Source organism: Eleutherodactylus coqui, chromosome 9, assembly GCF_035609145.1.
Source record: "Eleutherodactylus coqui strain aEleCoq1 chromosome 9, aEleCoq1.hap1, whole genome shotgun sequence".
Classification (NCBI taxonomy): domain Eukaryota; kingdom Metazoa; phylum Chordata; class Amphibia; order Anura; family Eleutherodactylidae; genus Eleutherodactylus; species Eleutherodactylus coqui.
The window spans coordinates 32,138,874-32,147,230 of NC_089845.1; positions in this window are offsets into that span (position 1 = coordinate 32,138,874).

The following is an 8,357-nucleotide window of genomic DNA, read 5'->3' on the forward strand; positions in this document are numbered from 1 at the left end:
TGCGCTAGCATTGGAGTCCGCTGTAGGCCCGCGATTGCTGAGGGTTTGTGCAGAGGCCTATGTCCTGGGTGCAGTGAAAGTCCGCTTCCTGCCTAGGATTGCTGAAGCTGTGGGCCGAGGCCTATGCCGTGGGTGCGGTGCAAGTCTGCCATGTTTGGCCGCTCAGATCAATTTTTTGTTCATGTCTTGGGTTTCCTAGGACCCACCTATGCTGTTGGTGCCCACTTAGTTCCCATCGCGGTGTTTGACCTGTCTGGCACAAAGACACTGACTGACTTGGGTAGGGGGCAGAGCGCAGACGGCTTTCCCCTTGCAGTGTGGATTGAGCTATGTGACACTTTGACAGAATGAATACTGTGTGGCACATGGATTCCCCATTGCTATGCCCACGTTTGCAGCTCCTGACGGAGGTGGCACAGGATTGGATTTCTCATTGCTTCTGTACAGCATTGTGGGCTATCGCCCTGCCCCTTTTAAAGAGGGTCGCTGCCTGGCCCTGCCAACCCTCTGCAGTGTGTGCCTGCAGTTCCGCCTCATGGCAGACGCACTTATAAATAGACATGAGGGTGGTGTGGCTATGAGGCCAGCGTGTGGCATGAGGGCAGCCGAAGGCTGCGCAGGGACACTTTTGTGTGCGCTGCGGACGCAGGGTCGTGCGGGGGGGGTTGGGCAGCATGTAACCCAAGAGAAGAGGCAGGGGTGTGTCCCGCAGGCAATGCTTGTGCTTGGTTGGAGGTAGTGTGGTGCTTAGCTAAGGTATGCCTTGCTAATGAGGGTTTGTCCGAAGTAAAAATTGTTAGGGGGGGGGGCACTCTTGCCGCTATTGTGGCTTAATAGTGGGACCTGGGAACTTGAGATGCAGCCCAACATGTAGCCCCTCGCCTGCCCTATCCGTTTCTGTGTCGTTCCCATCACTTTCTTGAATTTCCCAGATTTTCGCAAATGAAAACCTTAGCGGAGCATGGGTGATATACAAAAATGCTCGAGTCGCCCATTGACTTCAATGGGGTTCGTTACTCGAAACGAACCCTCGAGCATTGCGGAAAGTTCGACTCGAGCAATGAGCACCCGAGCATTTTGGTGCTTGCTCATCTCTATTCTTGACCCATGCTACTGTACCCATCAGAGTGAGAAACGGGAAAACAGATCAAGAGTTTCACTGGTTGTGGCGGCAAAGAAAAAAGACTCTTTGTAAAGAGAGGTCTATTGTACAGAGGAACCATAGATCCTATCACCTATACGAAGATACACCAAATCCTCATTCCACGAAGAGATGCACATCTTGTACTATCAGCGTACCATGACCAATCTGGGCACTTTGGAGTGCAGAAAATACCATCCGGAGAAGATTCTACTGGGTAGGAATGAGAAGAGCTATAGAGACATGGTGTTCAGAGTGTCAAACGTGCTAAAAGGAGAAACAAAGCTAAACAAAAAGCTCCTTTACACCCAATAGTGACAAAGAAACCATTAGAACTGCTTGCCCTTTACTTGCCTGTATGCTTGAGAAAGGCTTATTTTAAAGCCGAAACGCGTTGCATTTGGATCAATAAATCGTTGAATTTACCCTTTTGCCACGTCTGTTATATTACCTGCTGTCTGGGATCCAGGGGGCCGAGGACAGGGCAGCCCTGTGAAGTAAGTCCTGTCTATATTCTCTTTACTTTTAAGCATACACCGAAGCGCTGGTAATTTTTACTACTTCTACTCAGTATATAAATGTGGTAGACACAGGTGTCTTCATTGGGGCAAATTGTGTAACATTTATTGTTTACTGTGTGGAAGGAAATGTCATCATCTCCCTGCCTTATTTAATAATACCGTGTTTACAGCAAGTTAGGCAAAATATCTGACCCAGTGTATTATTCAGCACCTCACCACTCACTACTACAAATGGTGCCCAAGGGCACTGGCATCTGAACTAAGGGCTAATGCTCACAGACGGATTTCTGCTGCGTTTCTCGCGGCGGAATTCCGCAGCTATTAGGTTCTATTTTACCGTGGATTTCCGCAGCGGGAAATAAATTGCAGCATGTTCTATTTGCCACGGGAGGTCTCTATTGATATAGTATTAATGTAGACGGCAGAAAAACGCACATTTTTCCATGATCACCAGCGGGCGCGTTTCGTTTACCAACCCGGTACTCCCGTGGCGTAAATCCGTGTGTGTATCCCATGATGGTCATGGGCATGAGGCCTAAAACAAAAAGAGAAAACAAATGATAATCGCCCACAAATAAAAATAGCGCTATCTATCTCTCATTACCATACTGTGTTCAGTATACCGCAGTGCATTCTTAACCCAAAGGAATTCTGAATAGCATGTCTTTGCAAATAAGTGTTCTTTACCTTTAAATAACCAACCGTCAGTTTTACAAAACAAGTGTAATCTGAAATATACAACAATAGCCACTTCCTATTGTTAGATGAAGAAGTGCAGGCGGCAGCTGTATCACTGGCTCTTATTATTAGAATCAAATTGGAAGAGCCAAATGCTGCTTTTACTGCTGACACTGCATTCACTTTCAGTACAAGACAATTCAGAGACGTCTACCTCCTCTACAAGTCTCTCCTGTTTTTCACTTGTCTTTTTACTGCTTCTAAAAGTCTATTATTCTAAAATAGTGAAGATACTTGGCATCTGTGTAAGAAACGGCTCTATATGCTAAACACATACAGTGAAATTCCCTTTATCTACAATGTGACAGTATTTGAATTCTGATGATCTGGCAGCTGTTTCTGGAACAGAAATACAAGATAATATGGAATTCCATAAGGGCGAAATTAAACAAGCCCTCCAGGTTTCTTTTAATTTTAGTGAACCCCATCACAGGATCAGCGACCTCTACTGTGAAGAATCCAGTTCTCTAGCTCATCCCCTCCAAGTATTCTGCACCTTGCTTCCAGCCTCTGGGTCACAGGACCAAAACTCTTACATCACTCTGTGTCCTGCAGTTAATGGGTCAGCTTTATATCAACTGTCATGAAAATAAACCGTCTTTCTTGCCCATAGCAACCAATGGCTCTTCAGAATGAAAGCTGCTCTATAATTGGTTACAATGGAGAACAAAGACAGTTTTTCTTTGTCAGTTAACATACAGCTGACCCATTAACTGCAGGACACTGAGCGATGTAAGAGTTTTTGGTCATGTGACCTGGAAACCAAAAGAGAACTGCAACAATACACAATCTAAAAGAGACGAACTACATAACTGGATTCTTCCACAGCAGACGTCACTGATGTTTTCATAGATTTCCCCAAAAATAAAAAAAAACTGGAATGCTACAACTTACGCTACCTGTCCACGGGTGATAGTCATAGCGTAATCTGCGGTGATAAATCATCCATGGATCACGCTATGAAAAGCTTTCCATAGGTTAACTATGGAAAGCACAGCCCGATGTCCACGAGCGGAGCATCATAGCGATTTTCCGCTCGCGTGATTAAAATCACGGCATGCTGCGATTTGCCGCGATTCTCTGCGGTGGGCATATCTTAGATAGGCTCATCATGAAGACTGTTAAGTACCAAATTAAGAGTTAATGGTTGAGCTTGAGGAATTCTGAATGTGATAGGAAGTAGTCTGTCTTTATTAGCGCAGCATCTCAATTTATAGGGTTAAGTAAAACAGAACATATTCTTGGGAAACTGGTGCTGATAACTTCAAGGTGACCGGTCTGTTTTTTTCTGTACCACTTTGGCAAGTCTAAAATATGCCTGGAATGCTCTTCATGAATGGAAAATCACAAGGTTTATGATATAACAGACAGAAGCATATAAGGATACAAGACACAAAACGGATACCTATTTACTGCTCTCACAGGCTACCTACAGCTATTTGTTCCACCTGTTTCCACTCTTAACTTCTTTATTTAACATAAATATGGTACCAGAACAAAGTAGATAACATAAATACACCACCAGAACCAAGAGATCATAATATAGATACAGTACTAGAACTAAGAACATAACATAAATACTGTACCAGAACCAAGCTCATATATAAATATAGTACCAGAGTTACCTCATAACATAAATACGATACATGAACCAAACCCAGTATAGAAATCAATTGCAAAGCCAGGTTATCCCTCCCATATAAGTTTGTACCATGTGAAACTACAGCTCCCAGTGTAACCTTAACAGTGGTAAGGATATTCTAGTAGTTGTTTCACAAACAAGAATGTTGCCACCCATACTGATCATATGCATTCAGAGGATGAATCAACATTTCTATCCAGTGACTCATAGGTGATGTCTAGAGATGAGCGAACGTACTCGTCCGAGCTTGATACTCGTTCGAGTATTAGCGTGTTCGAGATGCTCGTTACTCGTGACGAGTACCACGCGATGTTCGGGTTACTTTCACTTTCATCTCTGAGACGTTAGCGCGCTTTTCTGGCCAATAGAAAGACAGGGAAGGCATTACAACTTCCTCCTGTGATGTTCAAGCCCTATACCACCCCCCTGCAGTGAGTGGCTGGCGAGATCAGGTGTCACCCGAGTATAAAAATCGGCCCCTCCCGCGGCTCGCCACAGATGCATTCTGACAGAGATCAGGGAAAGTGCTGCTGGTGCCGGAGCTGCTATAGGGAGAGCGTTAGGAGTTATTAAGGCTTCAAGAACCCCAACGGTCCTTCTTAGGGCCACATCTAACTGTGTGCAGTACTGTGGAGGCTGCTTTTTGCAGTGTTGCACTTTTTTTTTTTTTTGGTATATCGGCTGTGCAGAGCATTGCGCCCTACAGTAATACTCCAGGGCCAGAAGCGCTTAGGCAGGGACAGAAGACATATTATTGATTGAATATAGGCAGTGGGCCTTTGCAAAAGAATTTGTGGGAAAAAATCTATTAGGGCTGCCTGTGAGTGTCCTCAGTGTTCTGGGTCTCTGCTGGGTGTAGTAGTTCTCCAAATTCATACGCAGCCAGCTAAGTGTTACAGCAGGCTTGCGCAAAATTATTTCCTGGCGTTCCGTAAGCGAAGTCAGCCTCCAACCACAGGCCAATAAGCGGCACATTTAATTACAGCGTTCTGTTTCTGCACTACTGGTAATACAGCATGCTGAGGGGTAAGGGTAGGCCTAGAGGACGTGGACGCGGGCGAGGATGCGGAGGCCCAAGTCAGGGTGTGGGCACAGGCCGAGCCAGTGCGGTGGCCAGGGGTAGAGGCAGAGCCAGACCGAATAATCCACCAACTGTTTCCCAAAGCGCCCCCTCGCGCCATGCCACCTTGCAGAGGTCAAGGTGCTCTACGGTGTGGCAGTTTTCACAGAGACGCCTGACGACCGACGAACAGTGGTGTGCAACCTTTGTCGCGCCAAGATCAGCTGGGGAGGCACCACCACCAGCATGCGCAGGCATATGATGGCCAAGCACCCCACAAGGTGGGACGAAGGCCGTTCACCGCCTCCGGTTTGCACCACAGCCTCTCCCCCTGTGCCCCAACCTGCCACTGAGATCCAACCCCCCTCTGAGGACACAGGCACTACCGTCTCCTGGCCTGCACCCACACCCTCACCTCCGCTGTCCTCGGCCCCATCCAGCAATGTCTCTCAGCGCAGCGTCCAGACGTCGCTAGCGCCACTGTTTGAGCGCGAGCGCAAGTACGCCGCCACGCACCCGCACGCTGAAGCGTTAAACGTGCACATTGCCAAATTGATCAGCCTGGAGATGCTGCCGTATAGGCTTGTGGAAACGGAGTCTTTCAAAAGCATGATGGCGGCGGCCCCGCGCTACTCAGTTCCCAGTCGCCACTACTTTTCCCGATGTGCCGTCCCAGCCCTGCACGACCACGTCTCCCGCAACATTGTACGCGCCCTCACCAACGTGGTTACTGCCAAGGTCCACTTAACAACAGACACGTGGACAAGCACAGGCGGGTAGGGCCACTATATCTCCCTGACGGCACATTGGGTGAATTTAGTGGAGGCTGGGACAGAGTCAGAGCCTGGGACTGCTCACGTCCTACCCACCCCCAGAATTGCGGGCCACAGCTCGGTGGTGGTATCTGCGGCGGTGTATGCTTCCTCCACTAAACCACCCTCCTCCTCCTCCTCCTACGCAACCTCTGTCTCGCAATCAAGATGTGTCAGCAGCAGCACGTCGCCAGCAGTCGGTGTCGCGCGGCATGGCAGCACAGAGGTGGGCAAGCGTTAGCAGGCCGTGCTGAAACTACTCAGCTTAGGAGAGAAGAGTCAGATGGCCCACGAACTGCTGCAGGGTCTGACAGAGCAGACCGACCGCTGGCTTGCGCCGCTGAGCCTCCAACCGGGCATGGTCGTGTGTGACAACGGCCGTAACCTGGTGGCGGCTCTGCAGCTTGGCAGCCTCACGCACGTGCCATGCCTGGCCCATGTCTTTAATTTGGTGGTTCAGCGCTTTCTGAAAAGCTATCCACACTTGTCATACCTGCTCGGAAAGGTGCGCCAGCTCTGCGCACATTTCCGCAACTCCAAGACGGACACTGCCACCCTGCGGACCCTGCAACATCGGTTTCATCTGCCAGTGCACCGATTGCTGTGCGACGTGCCCACACAGTGGAACTCTACGCTCCACATGTTGGCCAGGCTCTATGAGCAGCGTACAGCTATTGCGGAATACCAACTCCAACATGGGCGGCGTAGTGGGAGTCAGCCTCCTCAATTATTTACAGAAGAGTGGGCCTGGTTGGCAGCCATCTGCCAGGTCCTTGGAAACTTTGAGGAGTCTACCCAGATGCTGAGCGGGGATGCTGCAATCATTAGCGTCACCATTCCTCTGCTATGCCTCTTGAGAAGTTCCCTGCAAAGCATAAAGGCAGACGCTTTGCAATCGGAAACGGAGGCGGTGGAAGTTAGTATGTCGCTGGATAGTCAGAGCACCCTCATGTCTATATCTCAGCGCGTTGAGGAGGAGGGGGAGGAGCATGGGGAGGAGGGGGAAAAGACAGCTTGGCCCAGTGCTGAGGGTACAGATGCTGCTTGCCTGTCATCCTTTCAGCGTGTATGGCCAGAGGAGGAGGAGGGGGGGGAGGAGCATGAGGAGGAGGGGGAAGAGACAGCTTGGCCCACTGCTGAGGGTACAGATGCTGCTTGCCTGTCATCCTTTCAGCGTGTATGGCCAGAGGAGGAGGAGGAGGAGGAGGATCCTGAAAGTGATCTTCCGAGTGAGGACAGCCATGTGTTGCGTACAGGTACCCTGGCACACATGGCTGACTTCATGTTAGGATTAGAGATGAGCGAACGTGTTCGGCTCCGCCCCTTTTCGCCCGAACACCGAACTTTGCGAGCAATTCCGTGCTCGGGCGAAAAAAGTTCGGGGGTCGCCGTGGCAGCGCGGGGGGGTGCGGCGGGGAGTGGGGGGGAGAGGGAGAGAGAGAGGGCTCCCCCCTGTTCCCCGCTGCTGCCGCCCGCGCCGCCGCGCCTCTCCCCACCCCCCGGCGCCGGCCGAATCTTTACGCGCGGACACTGAAGTCCTCGGTAAAGCCGGTGTCTGGGTGCGTAAGTGTTCGTTTAGAACACGTTCGCTCATCTCTAGTTAGGATGCCTTTCTCGTGACCCTCGCGTTACACGCATTCTGGCCACTACGGATTACTGGGTGTACACAATGCTCGACCCACGGTATAAGGAGAGCCTTTCCACTCTCATTCCCGAAGAGGAAAGGGGTTCGAGAATGATGCTATACCACAGGGCGCTGGTGGACAAACTGATGGTAAACTTCCCATCCGACAGCGCTAGTGGCCGAAGGCGCATCTCCGCGGCCCAGGTAGCAGGGGAGGCGCAGAGATCAGGCAGCATGTACAGCGCAGGCAGGGGAACATTATCCAAGGCCTTTGCCAGCTTTATGGCTCCCCAGCAAGACTGTGTCACCGGTCCCCAGTCAAGGCTGAGTTGGCGGGAGCACTGTAAAAGGATGGTGAGGGAGTACGTAGCCGATCGCACGAACGTCCTCGGTGACGCCTCTGCCCCCTACAACTACTGGGTGTCAAAGCTGGACACGTGGCCTGAACTCGCGCTGTATGCCCTGGAGGTGCTTGCTTGTCCTGCGGCTAGCGTCTTGTCAGAGAGTGTATTTAGTGTGGCTGGGGGAATCATCATGGATAAGCGTACCCACCTGTCAACCGACAGTGCCAACAGGCTTACACTCATCAAGATGAACAAAGCCTGAATTTCCCCAGACTTTTCTTCTCCACCAGCGGACAGCAGCGATACCTAAACAATACGTAGGCTGCACCCGCGGATGGAAGCATCGTTCTCTATCACCATCCAAAACGGGGACCTTTTTGCTTCATCAATCTGTGTACAATATTCCTCCTCCTCCTCCAGCTCCTCCTCCTGAAACCTGACGTAATCACGCTGAACGGGCAATTTTTCTTAGGCC